This window comes from Petaurus breviceps, unplaced genomic scaffold, assembly GCF_028583685.1.
Source record: "Petaurus breviceps papuanus isolate PSGF00001 unplaced genomic scaffold, PetGlider_PUasm1.0 688, whole genome shotgun sequence".
NCBI lineage: Eukaryota > Metazoa > Chordata > Mammalia > Diprotodontia > Petauridae > Petaurus > Petaurus breviceps.
In genome coordinates this window covers 11189964-11203500 of record NW_027186457.1, presented here as the reverse complement: position 1 = coordinate 11203500, position 13537 = coordinate 11189964, and the positions used below count along the sequence as shown (strand labels likewise).

At 38.6% G+C, this 13537-nt stretch overlaps 1 protein-coding gene across 1 annotated transcript in view; it reads left to right on the top strand.

Moving 5' to 3' along the window:
* PID1 (phosphotyrosine interaction domain containing 1) overlaps positions 1-13537 on the top strand; it is a 281609-nt gene that overhangs the window by 171621 nt on the left and 96451 nt on the right. The window lies entirely within an intron of this gene.

The following is a 13537-nucleotide window of genomic DNA, read 5'->3' as shown; positions in this document are numbered from 1 at the left end:
TATCAGTTTAGTTTAGTCTTCAGCTGCTAATTTAATTTCTCATTCTTCTTGACCCTTCTGAAGTTTTGGACTCTCTAGATCAGTCTCTTCCTCCTGTATACTCTCCTTCTCTGGCACCATTCTCTCTTGGTTTTTCTCCTAGTTGTCTGACCACTGCTCAGTCTTTTTTGATAGATTATCTTCCTCCTATCACCCACTAATATAGGTTTCCTTTAAGGCTTTCCCCTGGACAGTTAGTCTCTGTTTTCTTTGCTTCTCATTTCTCCAAGCTACACCCTGCAAAGCTGCTAAATTAATATTTATTACTAAAACTCAGGTATGGCCAAGTCATAGCCTTACTTAAAAATCTTCAGTGGCTCCCCATTGCTGCTACCTTAAAATACAAATTCTTTTTTTTTTGTAACAAATGTTTTCATTTCACTTTTATTCACACTCTAATATCATATTTACTCTCGTGCCATAAACTTTTGTTTCTTCAGTTTCTTCTGGAATGTCTTTTTTCTTTTGAGCAGCCTCCTCTTTTGGTTTAGGAACAATTTGTTCCTTTTCAGTAAGTATCATCTCAGTGTGGCAAGGAGAACTCATGGATGGGTTGATTCGACCATGAGCCCTGTAAGTACTCCCGCCGTTGCATCTTAGGAGCCTTGTTAACCTGGATGTGCTCCATGACAAGAGAATCCCCATCCCAACCCTTCAGTTCTGTGTTACCCTCTGCATTTTTAAGCATATGCTAGTAAGCATTCAGTACTCTTTTTGGGCCAGCGACCCTTTGTCCAAACCCATTGCTTAGCCTGGGCACACCTGTCAACTGCACCATTATATCCATGGAAGGGAACACATTGTTTCTTTAATGTGACATCTTTCAAATACTTGGTAGTTTTGGATATGCACACCCTTGATAGCTTGGCCATTCATGGGTGTTCTTGAAGTGGACCTGGAGATCTGGACCCCTTGGCTTGCATGATTTTGTGGGGTTCTCTGGATCAAGAGAATACCTTACCATTCTAAATGATTACCTCGGATGGCTCAAGGGAGGAGCAAAATACTGATTCTTTAGCCTGGCCTTTAAGGTCTCCACAACCTGCTTCCCATGTGCTCTTTCAGGTTTGTCTCCTACTATCCTCCCCTTTACATACTCTGAGTTCCAATAAAATTAACCTGTTCTCCAGTATTCCTTTTCACCAGTGGTCTGTCTGAAATATATTGCCTCCTTACCTCTGAGACCTTGTAGAAATTCAAAGCAACGTGCAAGACCTTCCCATTACTCCCTCTGCTGTTAGTACTCTCTCTCTCTCTTTAAATAAGTTTATATTTCTTTAGATGTAATTTGTAATTATTTATCTGCTTGTATGTTGTCTCCCCACCACCCCCAGTAAAATGTAAGCTCCCTGAGGGAAGGGACAGGTTTGGTTTTGGTCTCTGAATCCCCTGTGTCTAACATAAAGCCTTACAGACAATTGGTGTTTAGTAAATGTTTGTTGACTTGAACTGAATTGAATTCAGAAGTGTGCTGTTATGGTATAGCTGACTAGGCTTTTTCAGCCTCCATCTGGTGGGTATACAGGGTCTTGACTCCTTTTTTCTTCCGATTTGCTGAGGTGTGGGTGTCATTTCTGCTCATAAAACTATCCGAAGTTGCTAACTCAGAGAGGAAGTAGACACAGTTAAACCAAGCATCTGCCTCTGTTTTGAGATATGACTCGAGCCAAAAATCAACTCTAAGCCTGCTAGTGCCCCATGAGGCATGCCTTGCTTTGAAGATACTGAAGAACACAAATAAAGACAAATACAATGCATCTTTGCCCTGTCAAAGGACTAGGAGTATTGGATTTGAGGTGAAAAGCAATGTTCTTTGAAGGGTAGCATAGGACTCTAGAATGATCCCTTTTCCCTTTCTGGGAGAAGTCTACAGAGTAGAAAACATCAAGAAGGCTGCTAAACTGGGCTGTTAAAACAGCTACAACAGGGTTGCCCCATTAGCCAAGGACATTTCAAAAACCTGTCATTGAACTGCAGATACTTTGGTAATCTGTCTCTGAAAGTGCTTCCTTTTGATTGGTTGCCAAGACATGATAGATCTTTAGCTAGGTAGGTGAACTCACATTTTGATTCATGAGGATGATAACTTTCTTTGTGTGCCTTTAGTAATATGGTGGGTTTGACCTGAACCACATCCATGTTCTCTGATGTTTCTTACTAAGTGGGAAAGTTCTGTTATGGCAATCAGTTCCGTATTTTGTTAAGCTTTGCCAAAGAAATAGCAAACTCTCTGGTAGGATTTGTTGGTCTTTTATGGCCCTGTCTCAGTACATAGTGCAATTTAGAAAAAAGTCACAGAATTGTAGAACTGAAAGAAACCTTAGAGCTCAACTAGGATCAGAAAATAGAGCCAGAAGAAAGGAACCCAAGGGATCATATAGCTTAGCTCTTTTGTTTTGCAGATGAAGAAAATGAAGTACAAAGATATTAAGTAAGGCTTTTCTTAAAAACAAAAGAAACCTTAATTTTATTTTTTTAAAATTTATTTTATTTTTAATTTATGGGATAAAACAAACATTCCCTTAACAGAGTATAATTAAAAAAAGATGAATGCATAAGAAAAAGTAAAAAAAAAACTTTCAATTCAATTATATTTTTAAAAGATTAAGTATTTCACTTTGCCTTCCCACCTTAAACCACTCCTCTGCCCCCAACTCAAGGAAGAAAAGAAAAAAAGTACCCATTAAATATGCAGCATTAAGCTAAACAAATTCTCTTGTTGGCCAAGTCCAAAAATGTGTATTTCATTCTGCTTATTCAGCATATCTCTCCTTCAGAGATTTATGGGCTAGATTTCTTTGTTAGGGACCCTGCCTTAAACCCAAATCACTCTGACTGTCATTGATTGGCCAACAATGGGTCCCAACCCAAGACCCACCTGGTCATTGTTTGGTCCCTGAAGGCTCAGAGTGAATGTAAATAGCAACTGTTTCTGTTTTGGCCAGAAACTCTGAGGTTCAGTAACTCTTTGGGCTTGGATCCAAATTGATTTCCAGAATGACTGTACTGTAATAATGTACAACTATTGACAATCCATCAATGTGTATGCTTTCCTATAACCCCTCTAACAGTTGTAATTTTCCCTTTTTTGTTTAACTTTGCCAGTCTGATAGATATGAGGTAGAATCTCAGATTTGTTTTAATTTGCATTTCTCTTATTAATGATTTGGAACATTTTTCACAACCCATTACAATTTTTCATCTTTTTCTTTCCTCTGTGATTTTCTCTATCCCTTGTTTGGTCACGAATTTTTCCCTGTCCATAGATCGGATAGACCATTCTTTCTTTATTTAGGTTATATTTTTTTGGAGCTAATCTTGGCATATGATGTGAGGTATTGTTCTAAAAATTTTTCGCACACTTGCTTTCCAATTTTCCCAGCTTTTTTTTTTAATCAAATAATGAGTCCTTATCTCAGTAGCTGGTGTCTCTGGTTTTATCAAACTCTAAACTGATAGGTTAATTTACTTTGGTAAGTTGTATAATTTATCCCTCTGATTGACCTCTTTATTTTAGCCAGTGTCAAATCATTTGGATGACTGTTGGTTAGTGTGGTTTGAGATCTCATTTTGCTAGGCCCTTTCCTTTCCCTTTTCTCCATTTATTTCCTTTGAGATTCTTGATTTTTTTTGGTAGTTTGATTGATATGGCATTGAATAACTAAATTAACTTAAGTTACATTGTCATTTTTATTATATTGGCTCAGCCAACCCTTAAGTAACTAGTTTAAGCAACTTTTAAAATGATTTCCAGGAAATAACAGGGTTAGGATTAGAACACAGGTCTCTAGACCTTAGATCTAAATCTCTTTCCACTTTACTATACTACCTCCTTGTTCACTCATATTGTTGTAAAGATGAGGAGATGATATTCAGGAAAGTGAAGTGACTATTCGAGGTCTCACATTCTTTTCTGACACAATCAGAATTAGAACCCAACTCCTCCAGTACTCATTCTTGGGTGGTTAGAACATTGGCAATCCCTTTATCCACAGGCAAGTGTGAATCTTGTCTGATTTAGCCAATATTATTATACTGATCATCATTATTCAGTTATACCAAGATGGCCCTCTTTGCCTATGAAGATACACTTGGATTCTAAACAGAGGATAAAGGCCTATTTACTCACGGCCCAAACCAACTATCCTATTTCAACATGAATAAATCAACAAATATTTCTTTAGCATCCACTAGTTGCTGAGTAGCAAAAGGCACAGTTTTGTCAGAGAAATGTTTTACCAGCCATCGGGCTCCACAGCCTCCACATAGTGTCAAAATAACTCAAGCAAGGACACCAGAATGTGTTCGATGATCCCCTTATGGCACAATTATAGGAAGCTATGAACTGGAGTCATTTAGGATGGGTTATGAATGGTACGGATGGATGGGTTATATTCTGCTGCATCTGATGGAAGGAATAAGGAATATCCACATGATGAAACCCCATGGCCATTGGAGTATTAGCAGTGAAAGGCATGGCCTTTGCCTGTAGGGGTTTACAGTCTAATTGGGGAAATAAGACTAGTGAAAAGTGAAGCACTGCTCGAACAGGAACATTTAAATAGTAGTTTAAGATGGCACCAGGCAGCAGAAGATTAGTTTCCAAATGTATCATACAGATAATCATTGCTGTCCAAACTCAGAGTTATTAAGATCTGATTTATTTATTATTTCAGTTTTAAAAATACCATTGTCATATATGTTTGTAAATGAAATACTTGGCTATTAAAATCTATTTCTAGGTTTCCCAGTCCCTGCCTTTCCATGGAAGTAAGTTTAAATGTGTTGATTTTATTATCATCTGTCTTGAATTAAAACATATCTTATTATCATCATATAGTAACTTACAGTTCTAGAGAGTTGCCTAGAGCATTGAGGGGTGGCGACTTGCTGGGGGCCAAATGATATGTATTAGAGTAGGTAGGAGAGCCTGGGTCTTCCTGGCTTTGAGGTTGGCTTTCTATCCACTGTACAATGCCTCACCTCCATTGTGGAGACACTACTCATTTTTACCCTATTTAAAGAAAACATTTTCTGGGAAGGGTCCTATGATGTAGAGTTGAAACAGGTAAATTAATAATTATCTCCCTCCAGTAATGTGGACTGGTGCCATCCTGAAATAATAGTGGAAAAGGGCCAACAAATTACTTTAAAAATAAGGAGCTGGGGATTTTGGCAGAAGATTCAAAGTGATTGAGGAACATCATATGAAAGTAAATAACCAGGAGAGTATCATGATAAAGAAATTAATCATGGGGACATCGAGATAAAGGACCATGGAAGTTGAAGGATTGAAGAAATAATAAAATTGTAGCTTATTTGCTTGCCTTAGTGGCCCACTGGCTTGGACAAGATCCAAAAATAGGAAGGGACATAGTGAGTCAATGATGCAATGTTTGGGGCAGGTTTCCTTGGCTGGAGTATACTGCAGAGGCATTAAATGGTGGTGGTGGGCTCTTTGCACTGAATATTTTCCCCAGTGTCAGACAGATAATGTTTATTCTCTGCTGCCTGTCACCTGGGGAGACATAGCATGTGAATAAACAGCTTTAGTGCTCATCCTCCATCTAACCCCACTTGCCTTCCCCCAGTCCCCAGATGTCTGACAATGGCCCGGGCACATTTTGGCTGTAGACCAAGGGAGTGGTGGGGTCTCATGCGAATCCAGTCTGGTTTCCAGAGAGTCCTTATTAAAAGCTTCAGCTGAACTAGTTCCAGCCTCTCCCAGCATTCTCTTCTACTCCCACCACTGGCCCTGCTTGGGGGTGAAGCCCTTAGTAGACAGCCTTACAAATGACCCCACTGTGCAGAATACAAAGTACCCCATTGGTCATGGCTGCTGGGCAAAGTATTTGACAGATACTAGGGTTTGTTCAGAAGTGTCTTAGTCACCACATTTGCTGAAAAGTCTCTTAAAAATTATGATCTGCTGAGGAGAACATAGTGAGTTTGTACAGGGAACTCTGACAGGGGGCTGTATGCCTGCCAAGTGCTTAATGTTGCTATTACAGACTTCCCCAGATCCTTTGGCTTGCCAGGACCCAGGTGAGCTGAGTGGAGCATATCTGGCTTGTAGCACTGGATGGCTAAATCATGTGATTCGGTATGGCCCGGAGATTGCTTACTCCTTACCATTCATCATTTCCTGGCTCAATCTGGCTTGCTGTTGAACTTTTAGAGTATAGTACCTTTCCCAGGCTTGAACCAGGTGGAAACTTGAAGGTGTCAGAGTTATTTCATTTTTTGGGCATGGAAACAAAACCATTCGGAAGGAGGAGGGAAGGAAATCTGGAGTGTGTGTCTTAATATTAAACTGTTGGCTGTTCCAGAAAGGGTGACACAGTGATGATGAGTCATTGACAAAGATTTGTTTATCTGGGGTGAGCTATTTTTACATGTGAGAAGCAGTCTTCCATAAGGAAGAATATTGCTGTTGATGTGAGGGCCGTCTATACTCCTTCCTTATCTTTTCCAATTGCTTTTTCTCTGGGTTGGGTCTTAGGTGAGTCAAACAAAAAATTCACCTTTAATTTTAAACAGTTGCTTATATGTATCTCATAATAGTCTAATTTTGCATTCATGGTGGAACTAGAAAGGTTCCTGAAATGTTGCTACATTGTGACCCAATGTTTGACTTAAATGCTAAGTCTCCAGCGACCTGGTTCTCAGAGGGGTTAAGTGATTTGTCAAGGGGCACCAGCTTATAGGTGCCAGAAAGAAGCACAATTTGAACCCTTGTTTTTATGACTCCCAAGTCCAGAAGTGCATTCACATGGCCAGGTTTGCCTTCCTCTAGTTGACAATAATAGGGCATGGGAAATGAATATGTGACAAAGGAAGAACAAAGATAGTACAGAGGGCCCTCTGCCAATCTCATTCCTAGTTCTTTTTCATTTTTGTAATCTGGGCATTTTTACTCTCAGGATGAAGATTTCTCTCATTATAATCTCATCCAACTGTTTTCATTTTTGCCATTATATCTACAGTGTGCCTAGCACATAGCAGGCTCTTGATAAATATTTAACATGGCTCCCTATCCACCTACAAGATCAAATATAAAAAATCCTCTTACAGAATGCCCTTCGTAGCCCAAGTCCTTCCTGTTTCCAGTCTCCTTCCAGTCTCCTCCTTCTCCCACCCCTCTCACAGTGACATGGGCCTGCTGTCTCTTTATCACACAGGACCCTCCATCTCCAGACTCCAAGCATTTTCCCTGACTGTCCCCCATGCCTGAGATTCTCTCTGTTCTCATCTCCACCTCCTGGCTTCCTACAGTTTCTGGCTAAAATCCTTCCTTCTCCAAGAAGTTTTCCTGGTACCCCTTAATGCTAGTGCCTTCCCTCTTTTGATTATCTCCAATTTATCCTATATATATATATATATTTTGTTTATATATAGTTGTTTTCTTATGACCTTCCCCATTAAACTGTGAACTACTTGAGAACAAGGACTGGCTTTTACCTTCCTTTGTATTCCTAGAGCTTAGTACAGCACCTGACACGTAGGAAGCACTTAATATATATGCTTATTGATTGACTGATAGTTGAGTTGAACTTTTTTTTTTTTTTGTGGCATCTTAATTCATATGATGACAGCTAGTTGGCGCAGTGGATAGAGTGTCAGTCCTGGAGTCAGGAAGACTCATCTTCCTGAGTTCAAATCTGGTCTCAGACACTTAAAAATGTGTGACCCTGGATAAATCACTTCAATCTTGTTTCCCTCAGTTTCTTCATCTGTAAAATGAACTGGAGGAGGAAATAATAAACTGCAGTATTTTCGTCAAGAACCCCCCCCCCCACACACACACACATGCAAAGGATCACAAAGACTGGGACACAACTAAAAAAAAAAGACAACTGAAATTCATGTGATTGTGTAGGGTTTAAGACTGTAACACCATCTATAGACAGACTTCACTTGGAAGTGTCCTTTCTGTTCCTTTTTGACTAGAAAAACTTTTTCTCCCTTTCTTGAACTTCTAAGAAAACTTTCTTTGTAAGCATCCCAACTGGTGCTTAACAAATAGTCATCTAAATCTAAAATGAACTGATCTGTTCATTTCTGCTAGAATGAATTTGCTTTCAAATGTTTCTCTCTATGAAGGCCAGTAGGCAGCCAGATATCTTCTCTTTGAACAACTAACAGAGACCACATCTGTGAATAACAAAAGGAAACAGGAAGAGATAAAAAAGAATGTTGAAGTGGGGAAAAGGAGTGGCTTGGATGCACCATTGGGTTCAGATTTAAATTGTAATTAGGCAGTTTTGCAGAGTAGCCTGTTCCCAAAGATCCACACCTCGTTTCTATCTTGCTGTTGAGAGATTTTCTTGAGCTGGTTTGGCCTTAGTTCAATTGCCCCTGTAGCTGAACTGTGTAGAAATTATCAGGAACATTTTATGGTTCCTGAAAATCCCAGGTTACCAGCCAACGTTATCTTGTATACTCTGGATGCATGTTGTGCTGTGGAGTAGAACCATTCTTTTCTCTGGCAGAAAGGCAAGTAAACCCACAGTAGGCCCTCTGCAGCAGGGAGATGCAACAGATCAGAATTCCAGCAAGTTGATGGTGAGAATGATAATGAGGATGATGATGGTGAGAAGGGATAAGCAAACTATAAAACACAACTTATGAGTAAGTTACCTTCATCTGCCAATGAAGACAAGCTGTAAACTCCTAACTCATTTTAAACTTGGGATCTGTGGTATAGATGATCTGGAGGTCATACTGGACCAAAGAGAAGGAAGGAAGAAACAAAACACTGAAAAGACCATGGGACTATGAGATAAGAGAAGGGTAATAAATTATAGAATTGAGTAGGACAGAAAAACGTTGCTCCAGTGCAAAACATCATTAAATTAGGAGTCAGGGGATCTGAGACTGAAGTTGGACCTTGCCATTTACTTGATCTGACCTTGGGCCAATAATTTAACCCTTCTGGGCTCATCTGTAAAATGAAGAGGTTGTACCTAATGGTCTCTAATTGCTTTTCCAGTCCTAAATCCTGTGAAAATGGCCTCAGGTGGTCTGATATTCATGTGCCCCTTTCCCCAAATGATACTGTCTCCAGTTTACTCTGACATTCATGTCAAGGGCCTGTGATTTTCCTGAACCATCTCTATAATTCCATCAAGAGGGATCACGAGCCTATGATGTTAAAAAGGGCACCTGAGATTTATAAAACCTCAGCGACATAATCACATGCTCACATAATCAGTGTCAGAGGTGGGATTTGAGCCTAGGTCTTCCTGACTTAGAATCAGGAAGACTCTAGCCACCATACTGCACTACCTCCTGGCTACTATTTATGTGATTTTTACAAGGAATGTTCTTTTCACAGAGAAGGGAGAAATCATCGACAATTAGTTGAAATTTTAAAACTTAAGTAGATGACTTTAAAAATTGGAAGTCTTAGGAAAATTTCACTGTTAAAATACCATTTCTTTCATTTATTATTCATTCATTTAGCAAATATTTATTTAATAGTCATTATGCAAGATATCATTTAAAGAAAACTATTCACTTATGATTTTACAGTGTTCATTGAACTGTGCATACTTAATAATTATTAATAATGTACTAATGATCTCTAATGCATAAGTAATTTCTGGAATCATGTAAAGGCAGGCTTCCTTCACAAATGAGAGGGTTGGGGCATACATCATCATTGGGTTGCTTTCGTTTTTTGTTTTCTCTTGACTTTGGGAGTATTCTACTCATCAAATGAAATGACTGTACTTACTAATAAATGGAGAGGGTGGATTTTGAGAAAGACTGAAAAGATTCAGTCTAGGTTTTTGGTAGTATTGATGGATGAAATTTTAGGTAGGGAAGTGAAGGACCCAAAGTGAATCACACTGTGTGTCTCCTCCTGATTCAAAAGTTTTATATGATTATAATCAGCTTAAAGAAATACAAGGGCAAGCTGCAGGGAGGAAAGAAGTAAGAAAGCATGCAATCTTGGGGGGGTGAAAGGAGGCCTTTGAGGGTAGGAGAAGGGAAGTCAGCCCTGCCTACTTTGTTTTCTGACAGGGTTTGAGGGAATGGGGAAATTTGCTGAGTCTCTGTCTCTCTCTCTGTCTCTGTGACTGTTTCTCTTTCTCTCTCTCCCCCTCTCCTGTGCTCTGGTTACCTCTATGAACAACCTAACTGCCCATCATTGTCACTGTAGTAGCATGAAGTCTGGGGTGATCACTTCAGCCTGCCCTGTGTGGGTATGGCTCTAGTCAACATAATTCCAATAACCAGACCTCTCTGTCCAGGATCATAGACTCATAGATCTAGAGCAGGAAGGGAACTTGAAGGTTATTTAGCCCAGATGAGGAAACTGAGGTTTAGAACTTAAATGACTTGTCCATGGTCCTTACAGATAGCAGAGGGCAGTGTCAGAATTTGAACTCTATGTCTGAAGTTGTTTTAGCTGCACCACACAATAGCTCGATTGCTTCGCCTATGAGGTGTTTCATTATGCTAGACAGCAGTTCAACTTGGTTGGTGGTTTGAATTCATCAAGGGCAGCTGGGTTCTTACTCTTTACTTATCTTGGGTTTCAGGTCTCTGTTAATCTTTTGTTGTTGTTTGTTCCTATTGAAATATATTTTCTTTGGCACAGAAAGAGATTGTCCATAATCAGCATAATGGATTTTGCATGTCAGAGATATGCAATTTTCTAATGGCCTGAAAGGTTTAGTTTTGCAATATGGTTTTTGTTTTTTGTTTTTGCTGGGAGGACTGGGAGAGAAAGCATTCAGTCTTTGAGCCTGAAATTTTGAGATCTGTCATCTGCTTCTGCTCAAGTTTAGTCCTCCTTTGTTCAGAATTTGAAGGGACTTTAGAGGAAATCCAGCCCAATCCATGGCTAAACAAGATTTCCTTCTACAGTACCATGGACAAGTGAACAGTCAGAATCTCTGTGAATACCTCTGATGAGGCCACACTGTCACCTGAAACTGACCATCCCACTTCAGAGAGATCAAATCGTTAGCATGTTTTTCCTTCCATAGAGCCTACATTGGCATCTTTGCACCTTCTACTAATGGTTCCTAGTTCTTTTCTCTGGAAGCAAGTAAAATAAGTCTAGTCTTCCATGTGAAAACCTTGCAAATACATAGAGCCAAATGTTTAGTTTAAAGAGTCTCTAGGTATTAATAGGTCTAGCATCTTCAGTTCATAGCTGAACAAACCAAGAGTCAGAAAGGTTAGATGACATAGTTGAGAACACACAGTCAAGAAGTCAGAATTTGAACTCATGGTCTCTGACTCTAAATCCAGGACTTTTTTCCTATAATATCTTCCCCTTCCCTTAAAAACAGCAATCAAATCCTTCCTAACTCTTTTTTCCCCTAGGCTAATCACTCCTAGCTTCTTACACCAGTCATTCACATGAATTCTCATTTCATCACCCTAATTGTCCATCTCTGAACTCTCTCTGGCTTCTCAATTTCTTTCCTCAAATGAGACGCTTAAAGACCAACACAGTCTTCATTCAGATGTTGTTTGATGGGGCAGAGTACAGGAGGACCATCCCCTTTCATGCCCTTCACTCTTACTATGTCTCATTCTTCCACACTAGGATTGCTATCTGCTAATCAAATTGTTCCATCTGTGCCTACTATTTTCAGCATTATTATTTAATATCTTCTCATCTAAAGACTCAATGCTTTTGCCAAAATGAATTGTACTACTCCTATACATTTTCCATAATTTCTCATTCTTGTGCTTTTTCTCATGTTGTTTCTTCCCTTCTCCTTCCCCTGGGGATCCATCCATGCATCCATCTATCCATCCATCCATCCATCCATCCATCCATCCATCCATCCATCCATCTCATTGAGCTAGATAGCATCTGAGATTGTTTCCAATTTTTGATCCTTTATCCTATGAAAATGGATTCAATGAACATGTTTCTGCCCTCAGATAGCTTAATTCTACTGGAAGGGTGGTTATAACATCTATAAAATATAAATATAGATTGATTTTTGGTGGGGTGGAGAAAACTAACAACTTGGGGGAATCCGGAAAAGTCTTCTGTAAAGGAGTCTTGAAGGGAAGAAAGGATTAAGAAACATAATATTTCAGGAAGGAGGCAGTAGTTAAATTCATATCTAATGTTCTGCCTTTTGCACTGGCATCTCTGTACAAAATGAGGATATGTGAGGTGTAATTTTTGTGCTCTTTGTTTTTACAAGTTTGGTTAATTTTCTCAGGTAATTGAACTGTCTGTTTTAAAAAAAGGTGGTTTTTTAATTTCTGTAATTTTTTGAAGTTAAATTGTCTGATAATTACATTTGACCTAATCATTGGCCCAAAATGTTTCCATTTATAGAGTAGAGAGTAGTTATACTATAGTTCCTTGTTACCCAGTTGTTTTTTTTTACATGACATAAGGTCATTGATTTTCCATATCAGAACCATCAGTCAATAAGCAATTATTTTGTGCCCAGCTCTTTGCTAGTCTCTGTAGAGAATATTATATAAATCTAGGACCTGATTCCTTCCCTGAAGAAGCTTATACTCACAGACTAACCGCTATATAGCAATGAGCAAATAAGACACCACCTTATATAATTAAGTGCTAAGTTGTGTGCCACGGGCCATTAAAACGTTAATTCATATATTAAAATACCTGCTGGTCATCTTGCCTCCCAACACCAGCATTATAAGACCCCATCTTTAATTATACTTCTGCACTACTCAGCTCTCTCTGGTCTTTCACCAAGCAGCCACCTTAAGATCTGAACATGAAGTCAGCTTTGACAAATACAAGAAACTCTGGAAAACGTACAAGAATTGGCCTTGTGGGATTTTCCAGTTACATTTCAGAGGGGTTCAGAAAAAAAATCATATAAAAATTCCAACTCTTAAATGTTTATTTTTATTTAACTTTATTTTATCTATATCAGCACTTTTTATTGAAACAAAAAACTGGAAACAGAATTGATGCTCAGTATTTGTGAAATGGATAAACAAATTTGGAACATATAAAATGGAATATTAGTATGCTATTAAAAGTTATGAACTTAATGACTACAGAGAATCATTGAAAGACTTATATGAATTGATGTAAAGTGAAATAAACAGAGCCAGACTACAACAGTGTAAATAGAAATAACAATCACAAAACAATCAAAACTGAATATTGAGAAATTATAATGATGAAACGGCATCAAAGAAGAAATATGAGATGGCTCCTCACCAGCTCTTCCTTTAGATAGAAGTGCTAAAGTGGTTGGGTGTTATATGTTAGAAATATTGCATTCAATGTCATTTTTTTCCAATATGTTGGCTGGTTTTGCTAATATTTTTTCTCATCCTCTACTTTTTTCTCTTTGTCATAATGATGGATGTTTGGGGGATAAAGGAAGAAATGTAAGCAATATAAAAACAAAATATTTCAATAGAAATCTATTAAATATTTAAATCAAACCTTTTGATTTCTGCCTATCGATCAATATTCTCTCTCTCTCTCTCTCTCTCTCTCTCTCTCTCTCTCTCTCTCTCT